The 17,135-nt window shown below is 47.6% G+C and overlaps 1 protein-coding gene across 6 annotated transcripts in view; it reads left to right on the top strand.

The window, feature by feature from the left end:
- The window catches only part of GRIK1 (glutamate ionotropic receptor kainate type subunit 1), a 108,255-nt gene that overhangs the window by 23,474 nt on the left and 67,646 nt on the right, over window positions 1–17,135 (top strand). The window lies entirely within an intron of this gene.

The raw sequence follows: 17,135 nt of genomic DNA on the forward strand, positions 1-17,135 counted from the left end.
TGGTGAAGAACAATGCCCTGTGTTAGAGGCTCATAATGGCACTGCTGACACCCAGCATTTCTGTGCTGATTAATTTCCTGCACGGATGAGCTCCTTCTCTATTGCACGATGGCCTCAGAGTGCTGGTTCTGAGTGTGTAGCAGGGCTGTTGGAAAACACTGCTCTGGAAGGCAGTAAATTCAGAAACCACTGCTCTGGAAGGCAGTACATTCACAATTCCCCACATGTTTTCCCACTCCTGCCAGACCGTATGCAAGCCGACACTTTGCAGCAGGCCCCGGTGCCAACTCCTGAATTACTGCCAAAATAGGGAATATTTTGATCAAAGCAGAAAGCTTTCTGATGGCATTTCACACCCCATTAGAAGCTCGAGGAGCAATGGCTAGTGAGGTTATCCCAAATGTGCACTTTTCATGTTGTGCCTCCTCCCTGTGCCGAGGTCCCCAGGCTGCCCTGGCCTGAGCGTCGGTGCGCAAGGAGAATCCGTCCTGTGCGTGCAGCCCCGGCAGTGAGGGCTCTGATGATGTGGGAGTGAAGTGCCACTGCATAACTCAGCCTGGCAGCTCTCTGGAGAGCTTCCTCTCCGTGCTGGAGAGGCTCTCGTGATGGGGAAATTCGTCTGCATCAGCTCCTTGTGCCTCTGCTTGGGTGGCAGGCTCAGCGTTTGGGAGGGAAGTGCCACCCACAGGCACTGCTGGGGTGCAGAGGAAGGACAACGGAGTTCTGGGCTCAGTTCCCGGGAACTTTGAGCTCCAAAAACTGCTCTGCTGGAGAGTTTCTACTCCAGCTCACAAACCCCACCTCCAGCCGTGATCCAGGTGCCTTTGGCACGGTAGCCCCAGGCTTGGGCATCGACCACCTCCCTAGGAAACCTGTGCCAGTGTTTAAGCACCTTCTTGGTAAAAAAATGCTTCCTAAGGTCAAGTCCAAAAACTCAACATAAACTCCTAAATGCCCTTTCAGCCCCATCCTGCAAGTGCTGACTCCACATTCTCCTGGAAGCCCAGGGGTGCCACAGCGGGGACATGCAGTGGCTGTGCCCTGCAGCAAAGCAGAGACTCAGAGGCTCAAGTTCTGTCACCGGAGCATGTTCATGTTATAAAATTAGGGCCATCAGGCTGTCAGCACTGTTACATCAACCCCTGCACCAACAGGGGCTGTGCCCCTTTACACCTCAGCAGGGATCCACAAGAAGGAGGGAGAGGGACTATCTAAAACGACCTGGAGGCACAGGACAAGGGGAATGGCTTCAATCTGACAGAGGGAGGGGTTAGATGGGATATTGGGAAGAATCCTTCCCTGGGAGGGTGGTGAGGCCCTGGCACAGGGTGCCCAGAGCAGCTGTGGCTGCCCCTGGATCCCTGGCAGTGCCCAAGGCCAGGCTGGACGGGGCTTGGAGCAGCCTGGGATGGTGGAAGGTGTCCCTGTCCATGGGTGATCTTTAAGGTCCCTTCCACCATTCCATGACTCCATGATCACCCACAGTGGTTGGGTGTTGGCACAACGTCAGGACCCAGAGCCGCAGTGGGAATAGATCCAGGTTTTGTCCCAAAAGATGCAGCTGAGTGCTCTTTGTGAGTCTCTCTGAGTTGGGAACTTCATTTGATCTACGGGGTGTTTTTGAGCATTCTGCATGAATGCTCCTGTGTACCGTGCTCAGTGATTCCTTGCTATTCCAGCATCAGAATAACGAGGTCTATTATGTTCCTACCCGGCCTGTTGGGGCATTATTGCAAAATTATTGTTTTGTTTCTCCTAAACTCAGGATTTCTTTTGTAACGGTAATAATAAAAAAAGACATCGAGGCTGATGAATTATCCTCCATGTCAGACTGCAGCACAGCGGAGTCTGAAATAGCTGAGAGAGTAAAGCAGGAAAATATCTCAATTTACGAGTGGAACACTAGCACACACCAAACTTTTGCTGCACTATTCCTCATCTGATTTCTAGCTTTCTCTTCACAAGCAGACAAGACTCACGCTTCTCAGGTGATAAATCTTAAGCAGACTAAAGGGACATTCAGCACAGGCTTTCACTGGAAAGCATAAATTGTGATTTTTGTGCAGGCCAGGCTCAGAGAAAAGCACTACTCCTCAGTCTGGTAAGAGATGCATTTCCAAATGAGTGAATAAGCACTGCTGGATAATAGCTAACTTCCTGTATGATGTATCAGGTAGGAAAATTTGGAACTGAACTGCTGCTGCTGCTGGCCACGTACAGTGACTGTTTTTCACTCTGTAATTCTTGGGAGCTGTACATCTGCAGGCGCTGGAGCTGGGAGAGCTGTCATGGGTCTTGATGGACACCAGTGGGCAGCTGAAGGCAGGGCAAGAAATGTGCCCTGGTGTCTACTTCCCACCTGAGGCTGCAGGAAGGAAGGAGGAGCAGGAGTGGTGGAACAGCAGGGAGAGACTCCAGGGCTGGACCTGCTCTGGTTCACATAGGTGTGGATGCAGCCAAGGGAAATTCCCCACCTGGGAGCCCAGTTGTGGGGCAGGAGCCCTCATTGTTGTGAGATTTGTTTGATACCCTCAAACCCTTCCATCTTTCCCGCTGGGGAGAGGATTTCAGTCTGTCTCTGCCTCAACCCCTGTGGTGCAGGTGCATCACCTGCCTTCCACCCCTGAAGGCCAAGTCCCATGGACACGAGGAGCATGGGTAGGTAAGAGCTAGCTGAAGAAATTCCCAGGTAAAGGTAGGAGTATTCATTTTCTGGCAAATACATCTGTCTTCCAAAGGGAACCAGGTGAGGTTTAACATCCCTTTCCATGAAGAAATTCCTCCTGACGTCCAAAAACATAACTTATGCAACTCTGCTTCCCTTCCCTTCCTACTCACCTGCCATATGCTCCACATCCTCCTTGGATCCCTCTGTGCTTCCCTGTGTGCAGTACTAACAGCAATCCTCCCTCTGTGCTGCAGAATTGGGAAGACAATTCAGCTTTCGATTAATTCTAGCTGCCAGTGATGGCAGAATATGCATGGACACAGCTACCCTTGGATCTCTGTTCAATCCCAAAGTTCCCAGCATGGAAACAGTAACCATTATCTCCCCAGCTGCACAGGATAAAGGGAGGGCTGGCTGATGATGGGGGAAATCACTTGATGGGTTGCAATGGAGAAGGTGGTGCTTAGTGTTACAGCACTGGGGTGAAAAGGGCCTTTTCTGTGCACACATCCTTGAGGATTCTAAGACAAAAAGGCCAGGAAAACCTACAGGACTCTCTGCCATTCATCCCCTCCTCTTCCAGCTTGTTTGGTGTCACAGAACAATGTGGAGGGTAATCTTGGGCTACCTGAAACTCGTGGAAAGAATGGGCAAGCTTTTAGGTGCATCATCCCTCCCACGTGATCTTTTAGTGTGGCCATCTCTGCTCTGCCTCCATGCACATCCTTTCTGTGAGCCTGACCCATAAGGTACCCTGCCAGTGGGCCTCTTGGCTCAATAAAGATGATTTCAGCTGGTTCCATTAAGAATGAAAGTGTCACTAACTCTCTAACAAAGTAACCACATCCACCATGGAGGTGGGATGAAGCCATGGCAGGGATCCACACTCACTGTGCCCCTCCGGTTGTGTATCAGATTTACCCAGAGTCAAGCAGCTTTCCCTGTCCTAAGCTCTCTGTGGACTCTGAGGCTCGAGGGGGTTTCTCTCCTGTCACTCACCACTGTTTTAAGCAGCCAAATTGTGCCCTCAGGTCCCTCTGTGCAGCCCTGCTGCCTTCCAGGTGCAGCCAGGGAGGTACAAGCTCGTTGGGACCGAGGGGGTTGGCACAGGTTTGTCCAAAGGCACTGGCAGCAAGGGACTCATGGAATATTGCATTAACCGCAGAATATCCTGCTGCTGCTGCTGGGCAGGACCCAGCTGTGCTGGCTGAACTTCTGAGGGGAGAGAAAATATTTGGAAGGAAAACGTGGGACACAGTAACTGCAAGCCTTTGATCTGTTTTTACAGCCCGTTTGAAACCGATCTTCTCAGCAACTCTCCCACTAAGCTGAGGTTTCGTAAAACAAGGAGTTCCTGGAGCTGCTGGTGATTCACATTTGCATGGGGCATTTCTTCTATGTCTCTGCTAAAGAAGGCATTTTGAATTGTCCCAAATGGTTCAGGCACCTGATTAAGAGAGACTCAGAAGTGCTAAACAAAAGTAAACTCCAGAAATCACGCGTCACAGAGGAACACGAAGGGTATATTAAAGGCAGCTTCATTTTTAGTAAGAGTTTTAATTACTTGCATTATGTCAACATTACCAGAGGAAATCCAAAGCCTCATCTCCTTGTGTGTCCTTTTCAAAAAAAGAGCTGCAAAGACTCATTTTGCTCCTCTGTGAGAATGGAGTGCAGATCAAGTTCAGTAAAACTTGTCTCTGATCAGACTGCAATAATTTCTCCAAATGGCTCTATAAATTAAAATATTTGCTCTGTGTTGAGCACCAAGGGAAGACAGATTGTAGCTCATTCACCAGGAAAGGTCAGCAGACCCAAATGAAAATGCAAGAGCATCAATTGTTTCCATTCACTAATCACATATAATTGGTCTGGCTCACCTGAACTAGAACACATTTGTTATTATAATGCATAATTAAAGTTCTTTTCATTTTGCTTTTTTCCAGATGCAATTATCTTTCTTTTAACAAATGCATGAGAAGGAAACTTCTTGTAAAACTGAAGATACATTTGACAAATTAGTATAATTAAGAAAATGTCCCTGAAAGAGGAAAAACTTTCTAAGTACGAACATTGTCAGCTCCCAGTACTTATTGCCTGTCCTTTGTGGCTCCCACTGACAGAAGGAATTCTGATTTATGCGAGGGAGGGAAGTGTCCAAATCAGCAGGGCTGAAACATGAACGACTTCGTTTTGCTCTTCACTTTCCAACCCTCTCATGCTTTCATTTTGGTTTAAGAGAAAGATTTTTTCCTCTTATGTCTCCCATTCCTCGGACCCAGCGTGTCCCCCAGCCCTGCTGAGCTCTCCCTGTGCCACACTGACCTCTCCAGTCGCCTGGCTGGGCAGGGGCATGGGAGCTGCACAAAATGGATTCAGGTGAAACATGAGGTAATGCCCTTTGGGAAACCAGAGGGGGGAAACCATTACAAATTGCACCTCTAAAGTGAGGTCAGACATTGAGATATGTTGTGCTGTCAGGCTTCTAAGTTCACCCAGCGTGGGCTGGGCTTGAGCCACTGAACCAGAGGCTCCTGATCCCAATCAAACATCTCAGGGTTTCTGCTCCTCTGCCTTCGGGAGACCTGCCCGTGTGCTGGATACCATGGGTTCTATAATCTATTAAGTATATAAAATAGAGTAAAAATCTGTGCCCATGGGCTCCTGGGAGCCAGAGCAAGCCACTGATCCTGTCGCTGCAGTGCCCCTCTGGGGACATCCAGGGAGATCTGGGATGAAATGACAACAGGACAAGGACACAGCCTCAGGCCGGGCCAGGGGAGGCTCAGGGTGGACACCAGCAGGAATTTCCCCATGGAAAGGGTGGCCAGGCACTGGCAGGGGCTGCCCAGGGAAGTTTGGAGTGCCCATCCCTGGAGGTGCCCAAGGAAGGCTTAGACATGGCACTCAGTGCTCTGGGCTGGGGACAAGGTGGGATCTGGGGACAGGCTGGACTCAGTGACCTTGGAGGGCTTTTCCAGCCTGGATAATTCTGTGGAACTCTGAAAAGAAGATTCTCTTCCAGCAAACTCTTGTTTCTCAAAGGTGGGGGTGTCCCTGTGCTGGGGAGGAGATGAGGACGGTGGGAACAGGGACATCTCTCCCTAAATTCCAGCCAGGAAGGTGAAGATCCCTGACTCACATTCTGAACCATCTTGTCTCTTTCTGGTGAATAATTTTGCCTTTTTCTGGTGCATAATTGCTTCCTGTAACTTAATGCTGATTTTAAATAACGATGTTAAAGTCAGTGATGGGTTAGAGAATTATTAGTATCTGCAGGGATCTAAGATTAAAGATTATAATATTAGGAAAATGCATGCAGTCATTAATGTAATTTTGAAGTGTAAAGCCTGTCTAATCTAATTTACTATATTACAGTATGAGCTATAATTTTGACTAATTAAATTTCTCTAATCTTTTGCTAGCTTAAGCTTCGATTAACGAATATTTACTTTGTTATGATAAGATTAAAAACCTCAGTTCCCAAGAAAAATCTTGAAAAAGTCGAGCATCCCAATTTCCATTGGATCAGTGAGGCACAGGGAAACCAAGAGCCATTTGAGAGAACCAGAATGTGCTCAGAGACAGAGCACAGCATCTGCCTAACAAGCACTATTAAGCTGGTAAAATGAATTTAATAGAATGTTGTTAGCACAATACTTTGTAATGCAGAATTCAGGGTGTGGAAAGAGGAAATTGCTTTATTCTGCTCTGTTTGTGCAGCTCACGATGTGAGGCAGGGCTGAGGCAGGTGGAGGTTCACTTTCTGTGGGTTTTCAGTGCCAACCAGAATGAATAATAACGATTTCTGTGTGCAAATAGGAGGCGCTGCAGGGAGAAAATGCAGCATGACTGGAAGGCAACTGATTGAACTCCTCATTGCCCTTAAGTGCAGAATGAAAGTTGCATTGGCAGGCCAGGGAATGCATCAGGCAGGACAGGAGATAGTAATGACATACAAAGGAGACAGCAGAAAACTTCTGCACAGAGATGGGCAGAGGCATCCAAGCAGGGCCCTGGCAGCAGCTATTTCATGCAGAGACCCAGATTTAGGGCTTGTCAGACACACCTATTCCCTGGGTAATAAAGCACCCCCAGAGCAACACAAGCAGTTCGTAAAGAGCCACCACAGGGGAGGCAGGCGCCTGGAAGGCATCGCCTGTCCTTCCCGCTGAGGGATGAGTCCACAGGAGCACAGCTCCCCTTCCCCAGCAATCCTGAGCACCCCCTGCTCCTGCTCCCACTCCCTCACCCCACCGGAACCTGGATTTTCTTAGCAAGGGGAGGAGCGGGGAGTGCAAGAGAGGACTTTTCTTCCCCACTGCCCTCTGAGAACTCAGTTTTCAATCTGAGCCTGCCAGGATGGGAGGCTGCTGCAGAACTGCCTTCATTCATTCATTTATTTATTCATTCGCAGCCCCACATCTCCTGTGCTGGTTGTGTCCTTCAGCCTCTCCCTCCTTTGTATCACAGCCCTCCACACCACCAGAAACTGGGATTAGAAGGAGAATCCTGGTGCTCTTGCAGCCTTTGTTGTGCTCCCTGATCCAGCCTGTCTCATCCATCCCCTGCTCAGAAGATGGATTTGTCCTCCTCTTGGGCACCTTGGCAGCTGTCTCTGCACACCAGTTTGGGATGTGCAGGTGGTGGGGACTGTGTGCTGTGCTCCTGGGGAGCTCTCACCAGGGGGTTACACTTTCTAGGGGATAGAGCATCCAAAGATTTCATTTTCCTCGCTCATGGGTGCCCAGTCCAACAAGAAAATAAATGTCCACACAAACACCAGTCTCCTGCAACTTTGCCCCTTGATTTAGAGGCTGCACTTGGTTCCAAGGGAACATTCCCTTTCGGGAGCAGCTGTGGAAGCTCAGCAGCACTCTGAGATAAATCAGGCTGCCCCCTGCCCAGTCCCCATCTGGCTCTGCCTGCCCAGAGCAGAGCTGGGGCCCATTCTGTGACAGGTACAGACCACAGCCAGGCTTGCCAGGAGGGACGAGGGGAAAATGACACGGATTCACGGAGAAAGGAGATTGGGGAAAGCCAGTGGTGTTGGTACCCCCATCCCACCCCACAGCATCCCTGACTGGCTCTTGTGCACTCCTGGTAAGAGGCAAACAAACACCCACTTCTGGCCTCTCAGTCAGATCCAGGGTGGGTTCCCAGCAATCCCTGACTTTGTGCAAAAAGTGCTTGAAAACGATCCAGGCCAGATTTTGTTTGTTTGTTCAAAAGGTGTTTGTTTTCCCATCTGCTCTGCCAGTGTTTGTCTTGTTTGGGTGTTCTTTGCAGACAGTCCTAGCCTCAAAAAAATCCTGGAATGGTTTGGGTTGGAACAACCTCAAAGCCCATCCAGTGCCACCCCTGCCAAGGGCAGGGACACCTTCCACTGTCCCAGGCTGCTCCAAGCCCCAATGTCCAGCCTGGCCTTGGACACTGCCAGGGATCCAGGGGCAGCCACAGCTGCTCTGGGCACCCTGTGCCAGGGCCTGCCCACCCTCCCAGGGAACAATTCCTGCCCAATATCCCATCCATCCCTGCCCTCTGGCAGTGGGAAGCCATTCCCTGTGTCCTGTCCCTCCAGCCCTTGTCCCCAGTCCTTCTGCAGCTCTCTTGTGGGCTCCCTTCAGAAGAGATACACTCAGAGGCATTTAAGTACAACCTACAGAAGTAATCTCCTTTTGAAGGCTGTTATGGAATAACACGGTGCTTTCCTTACTAATATTCCTTATCCCATACAATCCTGACTCAACAGACCAAAGCTGGGCTATGAAGCACAGAGCAAGCACAAACAACACAGAGGGATTTTGTTTTTCCCTGAAAATAATACAATTTAAAAGCATTTTCCTCCCATTTTTCAGTGCAATGTGCACCAGTTTAGGGGTGTTTACAACAGTTGCTTTTATTTGGTTTAGTAAGGTGTAACCAATGGTAACATGAAGCAGTGCATGGTCTGTTTTGGCCACGGCAGTGGAACATAAATGATGAAATTAAAGGGGTATGATTGCAGTAAATATTACTGGAATGGAAATAGAAGTTGGAGCAATTACTGTGAAATGAAATTAAACCCAAAACAGAAAAAGTCCTGTAGCATAACGGCAAAAAATACTTCCATCAAGTGACCCTGCTCCTCCACAGCCCCTGTGCATCTCTTGCAGTGCTTGCACCTTGCTTGAAAAATGTTGTTTACACCCCAAAGCACTTTGTAAGAAAAAATGTCTTGGTCCATTGCCGAGTTAAACAATGCCAGGAATAGCGTACAGGAATTTTTAGCAGTGGGCCAGGGGTAGATAAAAGATGCTGCAGGTGATAGAGAGGGCCCGGAGGAATGTGGGTGGAGACAAAACCTCCGCCTGACCTGGAGCTGGCTGTGGCACTCCAGGGAAGGGAGGTGACAAATGGCCCCTCTTCTCCCTGGACACTCACAGATGCTGTTCTTCCCTGCTGGATCCAAGCCCTGGCACGTCAGAAAGTGGAGTCATCGCTGAGGGAGAGCAGTGTCAGCTCCTGCCTGGGTTTTCCCTGGGAATCTGCCACTCAGGAGGGGGCCAGAGTTGATCTGTAGGGACCTGAGGAAGGCACTGGTCCCCTAAAGGAATCCTTGGACCAAAAGTTGCCTGTGGGTGCAAATCTGAGAGCAAATACCCTATTGCTGATGGAGCACACTTTGGGGGGATTATCACTTCCTAATAACAATGCCTGAAGAAATGGGTTCATGTCTCATCATGCTAAGGGTATTTATAAACATGTTTAAAAAGCAGGAGGGGAAGTAGCAGGCAAGTTTGCTTCCAGAACACAAGTCAAGTGTGTATTATTAAGCCTAAATAGCCTGGATTAATCAAATGTCATGCTGGCACTTCTAATAATGGCTTTACATTGCAAATTCCATTACCTGGTTTTACCAGCCAGGAGAGAAGCTACAGAAGATCAATTAAACAAACAGGAAATTACCTTTTTTCTTTATAGTCCATGACTTTTAGCACTTAAAATGGTGCCAAGATCCTGAAAATTAAACAGGCATTTGCATAAGATTAAGACTCACTCACTTTCATCCCAAGTCACTGTGGCTTGTTTAGGACCCCAGAGTTATCTCATGTCTGCTGGAGAGGCTGGGAGCAAATTAAAAATGGCTTAATGTGTCAGAGAGGATCCCAACATTTCAACAGGGCCCTGCCATTAATAAATGCACCTGCAGCATCCCAGAGATTAATGAGCAAGCTCTCAGCAGAATTAATGGAAGTAGCTCTTTAGAGGAGGGGTATGGAGGGGTGGAAGGAGGCACAAATTTCCTTTAGGGGCAGTTCTAGAGAACAGGCACAGAAAGTGGGAAGGCAGGAGACATGGGGGTGAGGGGATGAGGGCAGAGATCTTTATCCAGTCCAAATGAGAACTCACTTTTGGCTCGGGTGAAGAACTATGAGCAGCCTCACTAGAAAAAGAAAAAACCAAACCCATATCATTCCTCATTTTGGTACATGAAACGAATATACTTTAAAAAAAACCCCAAACCAACCAGCCAAAAGCACCCAAACAGGATTTGGCAGTTAATTCCTCTGTCATTAAAGGATGCCCAAACATGTGAGGCAAACCCAGCCTCTGAGGGTGATTTAATGCTGAAATGAACCCAGATACCTTTGATAACTGCACAAGCAATTTACTGAAAGTGTTCCTTCTAATTCTGATGGCTGCCAGTCTTCACTGAAAGAAAAGAGGTTCAAGAAGCCCCCAAACACAGACTTTTTATACACATATGGCTATATAATAGCTATAAAAGTGGGAGATTAAGAGTTTGTTGCTGTTTGTTTGTATTCTGCGTTTGCCACCCAGAGCTGAAAATGCATTCCAGGGGAATCTAAAAATGCTCATATTTGGAAATATTCAATTAAGTCATTCTAGTTAACAGCTAATCTGCCTTTAAATTAATGATATGTAGGCACAACCTTTATGCCATCTTAATATGCTTTTGTCCTAGCATCTCCTTGGTTTTATTAAAATTTTAATAACTTCTCAAGAAGGGGAATTATGTCTGATATTGACTAAGTTATGGCTAAATTAGAAGCTGGCGAGTCCGGAACCTGACAGTTCATTTAATTCACAGTTCCAGACCTGATGGTCATAGACTGCCTGTACTGTCTTTAAAAGTTATAATCTCTTTTTGGGCTGGAATCTCTGTCTGCAGTAGATTTTGAGAATAGCAGCAAATTAGGGCTCTTATCTCTGTTCCATTATCCAGCCTCAGGCACACACTGCTTTGGGATGCAGGGATGAAGATCTCTCTACCCATGGCAAAAACAGTGCCAGGAGAAGGATCAAACTATTGGATCCCCATGGAAAAGGAGGGGGAGAGAGGTGGGGCTGCAGCAGGGATGGAGCTGGGAAATAGAGCAATGGTGGTGTGGCTGAGTGATGGAAACTTAAGGGAAAAAGTGAAGGGGATGGGGTGAGAGTGAAATGAAAAGAACAGAAGGATGGCCTGAGCTAAAAACCAAGGCAAGGAACAGAACAGCTGAACAAGGGTTTGAGAGGGGAGGTTGTGGAAGTTGTTATCACTCCAGGGCTTTTAAGGAAAGGAGCCTCAATTTTATGCAAGAATAAAGAATAAAATGTAAGACTCAAAGTAATATTGGTTGGGATGGGCTGGAAAGGGAATAAAGTGATTTAGGAAGGAAAATATTGGCAAGGAAAGTAAATATTGGCGCAGGGTAAAAGAACAGAGGTGGAGAGTGAATAAAAGGAGGGATGAGAAACAAACTGGTGCACAGAAGGAAACCAAATGGCTTTTTTGGGAACAGGGACCACGGCAGAAAGGAATGAGGGCACCAAGGGAAAGGAAACAAAACACCACAGTTTTAGTTCTTAGTTTGTCAGAGACTGAACCAGGAGGGATGGGGGGAAGGAAGCCCAGAGGAGAGGTCTGAGGGGACCCTGAGCTCAGCCTCACCAGTCCTGGGGATGTTCAGAGCAGGGCAGAGGGGCCTGTGGCAGCTCCAAATTCCTGCAAGCACTTGGCTGCCTAACTCTAACCCTGCCCAACATCTTCCAGGTGGACACTGTGCAATTGGACACTGCCCAGAACACCATTACCCAAATTCACTGTATTTCCATAACAACACCTGCACTATGGCTAGGACTGAAAAAAATTGTAAAAGCCCTTCAATCCTTGTTGCTAAAGTGTTGCTATTTAATATTCCCCAGTTTTCTTGCTGCACTTCCCCCGTGTCTAGAGCAGGGAGTGAGGAGCAGGCAAGGGTTGTGTGACAGCTTTAGCACATTGCAAAAGTTACCCATTTAATCGATGTTTGTGTGACCTTTGCAGGGGAAGGCAGAAGCCACAAGAGTAACACCGGCTGTCACAAGCCTTACCCCTTCCCTCCTTCCCAGCAGGGAGCTGGCACCTGCACTCAGCTTGAGAAGGCGGGGCAGGAAAGAGAGCAGCAGCCTCCCTGCAGAAGGACACATGCCAGCCACAGGGACATCATCAACCTGCCAGGGCAAGAAGGAACGGCCTCAGGCTGGGCCAGGGGAGGCTCAGGCTGGACGCCAGCAGGAATTTCCCCATGGAAAGGGTGGTCAGGCCTTGGCAGGGGCTGCCAAGGGAGGTTGGCACTGGAGGTGGCACTCAGTGCTCTGGGCTGGGGACAAGGTGGGCATCGGGCACAGCAGGGACTGGATGGTCTGGGAGGGCTTTCTCCTCCTGCAGGTTGCCCTCCTGCCTTTCAGCCCCAGGAGGGATGCTCCTGGCCCTGCACACCCCCCTGGACCCGACCCAGTGCTGCCAGCTCATTTTCTGTCCAGCCCAAATTCAGAATAGGTCAAAGAAGAGAACTAATTCCTGTTTAACAAGCTGTCAGCTTCCACCTTCATTAGTGACAGAAAGAGCTCACAGCCATCAAAAGCCCAAAGAAATTCTGTCAGTCACCTCCTGGGGCAGTCAGAGTTTCTTCAGGAGATGGCAGCTGTGTTTCTGGGCCATCCTGACACATTGTCACCTTGCTCACAAGAGCAGCAGCATTGCAGGAGGACCTGGAACCTTCCCTGGATGCCCATATTCCCATTTATCTGGGAATAAATTGTGTTCTCAGTTAGTGGGAGCTTTCTGGAACCTTCTCTTTCAACAAAGTTTAGCCTCTGCTTTTGAACAATTCTTTTTCATACATATACTTTGAACAAAACATTCATTCCTGCAGGAACTCACACCTTCTGATCCACAAATCAATCTGATTACACAGAAACTCCTTCTTGTTTAAAACACCCCTGTGCTCACACAGCTCACAGCTCCGACATCATACCCTACTTACACACCTTACTTACTGATCCATTCTACCTGCTCATACATTTCACTCGCTTATCTTATACTACTTATACAGACACGTACCACAACACTTATGCGTTTTTTACTTGTACTTTTCACAGCTTCTACATACCACAGTACTTACACACTGCACCTACTTACACACTGTACCTACTCTTACAGACTGCTCTACCTATACATTTTACAACCTTCACATAACACAGTCCACACACATTTTGCAACTGCTGTGCACGAGACCTCACAGTGCTGGATTGGTTTCTCTGTTCTGTCCATGAGCTCCACACACACTTTTCTGATAATAGCATTGGTTTTAATGCAGTGCAGCACAGTCCCTTTTATCTGTTCCTTGCTGCCTTGGTATTTAGTTTTTCAGCCTCTCCTTTCCCAATTCTTTCCCAGTTCAGCACAGTTTACCTTTCAGTCCTTGATGAATTCCTGAGGGCTCTAACAGGTGGGGCTCCTGATGCAGGCAAGCAGCATCGAGATGATGGCAGCAACAAAACCCATCCAGTGCTCAGCAGCCAAGTTAGTCCAGGAAATCCAAACAACAAGAGAGCAAAGGCCAGGGAGCAGAAATAAACCTGTCCCACCTCTCCCCCTGAACCTTCAGACTGGAGCTGAAACCCCTCTTGGGGCTGATGTGCTGCAGCTGAAGGTGGAAAGGCCAGGTGAGGCCAGTGAGGGTAATTCCAGCCTGGTCCCACTCTGAGGGCTCTGGTAAAAATACCCAAAAATGGTTTGTGTGGGGCACACCATCAAGGTTCAAATACTTTACAAAACATTCCCTCTCCTTTTTGGATGGAATTCCTACTTTTTAAACACATTTTTCTACTGATGGAAGTTTCTCCTGTCTGGCATTCTCCAGTAGTACCAAATGGAGGATATGGTGAAAAATGTTAACAGAGTCCCACTCCACATATTTCAGTTTGAATGCATCCACTAAATCCTGCCCTGTGATAGCTTTTCCTGGGAAATTCACGGTATATTTATGGTGTGTGCCATTTTGTGGATACATATGTTGCAGTATCTTTATCAGCTCCGTGGTGTTTGCGTTAAATTTCACTGGAGCTACCAGCACCTCTGGGAAAATAAACGGTCACCCAATTAAAAAAAGACAGGGGCAAGTTTCAGATGGGGAGCTCAGCAGGTGTGGATACAAATACTGCTGCTAGCAAGAATTTTTCTCGCTTCTTTCCAGTCCCGTGGGATACTTTTCTCTCTCACAGAAGTTTTCAGCAGAGTTCTATAAGCCATGAACACCTGCGACTGTGCAGAGCTTTGTTTATGGCACAGTAGAAAAATATTTTGACAATGGATGTTTTAGGATTTTAGCCAATCACCCCCAAGGGGGGGCTGATCCTCTGTCCAATTAGACTATGAAGAAAAAAGTCTATAAAGGAGTTTGTAAAATAATTAAATAAATCAATCTTGCTGCACAATTCCTGCCTGCTGGATGTTCTCTCCTCCCTACCACTGCGGGATACCCTAATAAGCAGGAGATAAAAATCTTGTTTTTCTGAGTGGATTAGCCCAGGAAGCTGGGCCCTGGCTGCTATGATTGGGTCAGAAAAGGGGATCTGTCAGAAAATACAGAGTGATTTTGCCCAGAGAACCTTTTCTACACCTGAGTGAAAGCTGCAGCACTCAGCGCAGGGAGTATCTCAGCTCCTCAGGGTTTATTAGGCAGCATCCTCCTGCTGCCTTAGTGTCTCACTGGCTGCATATTTACTCACCTGGCTGGATAAGGATTGCATCACTTGCATTTGCAAAACGCTCCTTTTATTTTTCTCCAGGAGAGTTAACAGCCCTGACAAGACTTTCCAGCTTTGCCTGGCTTCATAGTGGGGAAAAGCCCACCTCAGCATTTCCTGCCTCCTTTGCATTTTCAACAGCACTGCTGGGGAGGGGGTGCATGAAAACCTCCATCAGACTGGGGTGTGAATCTGAGTAACTCACAATATTTAGATGTAAGCAGTCCCAAGGCTATGGAGAAGAGTGGAAATTAAGCCTTATAAAACCACTGATGTTTTGCTCCTTTAACATAATACCTTTTATTTTGGTTGTTGTGTTCCTTTTATTTTTTACTTAATGGGGGCCCTATTTACTTTTTGTAAGTCTACTACTTTAAGATAAAGTTATATAATATAGCCCATGCTTCATAAATCCAAATGCTGGAACATGAAAATAGTTTTTAGAACAACATGAAGGAAGATCTGTCTTTTTTATGCATACCAAAGGCACCACAGCGACGTTTTTAGGTGATGCACCATAAGTTTGCCTGTGCAGCAGACTCCAGGGAAATTATGATAACAATAAAGCACGTATTTAAAGAAAGATTTTTAAGATTTTTAAAACTGTGTTGCGAAAAAGATAGAGAGTAATTGTATAATTAATGCTTCACTTTGGGTTTTGGGTGGGGCTCTTTCCAGAGGACTTCAACTCAGGCTCGTATGGGAGCGATTTGCCAGAGACAGATTATTCTGGGAACATTTTATAGCACAGAACCATCTTTTTGTGGGATAATCAGGCAGGCAGAGATCTACACAGAGAAAACTGCCCTTGCCCCTGGTTGCTGGAAATCGTCCCTGTAATTACTTGCAGGCACAGAGGCTGAGCCTGAAAACTGGGGCCTTAATGCCTTGAATAATTTCTTGCAAATGGGATTGGGTAGTTTGCAAGTCGTAAAGGCATCCTAAAATCCGAGGCATTTCCTATATCCACGTGGACATTGGTCAGGATGGGCGAGCTTGGGGTGTAAAAGAGGGTTCAGCAGTAAAGAGGCAAAAGGGCTTTTTGCTGTTTGCATCAGCACTGGGCACCCACAGCACTGAGCTGTGGCAGTACCGGTGACATCAGTGAGCATTGCTGGAGTCTGAACATTCCCTGGGGAGCCCGCGGAGCTTCCCCGGCACTCCTGGCAGCCCTAAATGGGGCGTTCCACACCCTCAGGGCAGGGGATTCACTAGCAGGCTGCACTCGACACTCTTGGAGGTCTTTTCTTATGGATTCGGTGGGAAACGTAAATTCCCTTCCAACCCAAACCACTCTGGGAGTCTATGAATAGGAAAATGAAAAGGAAGAGGGAAAAAGAGAAAGAGAAGGTGTCCCTGCCCGTGGCAGGGGATTGGATGAGCTTTAAGGTCCTTCCCACCCAGACCATTCCATGATTCCATGGAGTGTGCATTATTTCAGCCAGAACCCCCCTTCCCAAACCGTGGGGCTCTGTCCCAGAAAAGGTCCCCGGCTGTTCATGGGATCACTGAGGCTGGAGGGGACTCAGGAGCTCAGGATAATTCTGACTGTCACTTTGCAGCAGGTTGGAGCTTCAGTGTGATCCTCAGGATCAGGTTTTCACCAAAACCTGTTCTATTTTTATGAACCTCTTCTGTTGGGTGCTGTAATCACCTCCCCATGGAGCAGAGCTCGTCCCTCTGCCTGTCTTTCCACCTCCCAGTGGAGCTCCTCAGTGACTTCCAGTGCTCAAAAAGGAACAGAAAGCAGAGCATGCAGTGCTGTGCAGGGCAGGGGCCGCAGCAGGGCTGGGCTGGGTCCCAGCCTCGGCAGCACAGGGCACACTTTGCACAAGGGGCGCTTTGCTGGCTGAGGAAATCTGCGATTAATCACCACCAAGCCTCAATAATGCAAAGGAGGCACTTCCATAACAGAAGTCCCCACATGAAGAAAAACTTTATTTCTTTAAAGAAGAATAAATCTTTAAGCAATTTAATCTTTAAAACCCCATTGCTGCTTGCAGATGATTTAGATATAAGGAACATCTCCAGCACATGCATGATTCAAATACGCTTTTCAAATAAAGTCCTTTGATGAAATAAGGGAATTAAACATGAAACCCAACATCTCCCAATTGCCAAAGAGTCCTTGGTGTGATGGCTGGTCAGCTGAGCAGCAGAGAGCTGACAGCTCCATCACTCAATTCATTATCCAAATGTTGCAAAACATGAGATGGTTTTATTAAAGCAGCGATGTCTAAGAGTTGTTAAGAAAACCTGCAGAAAATGTTCCCTAAAAGCAAAAAAGAAAACACCAGAAATGTGTTTGGCACTCTGGATGGAGCCATACAGCCTCCAGCTGAGCTGCGCTGCTTTTCATCCTAGTGCCACAATATAATTTCATGTGCTAAGGAAAAAACCAGTCTCA

This window comes from Corvus moneduloides, chromosome 2 (genome assembly GCF_009650955.1).
Source record: "Corvus moneduloides isolate bCorMon1 chromosome 2, bCorMon1.pri, whole genome shotgun sequence".
NCBI lineage: Eukaryota > Metazoa > Chordata > Aves > Passeriformes > Corvidae > Corvus > Corvus moneduloides.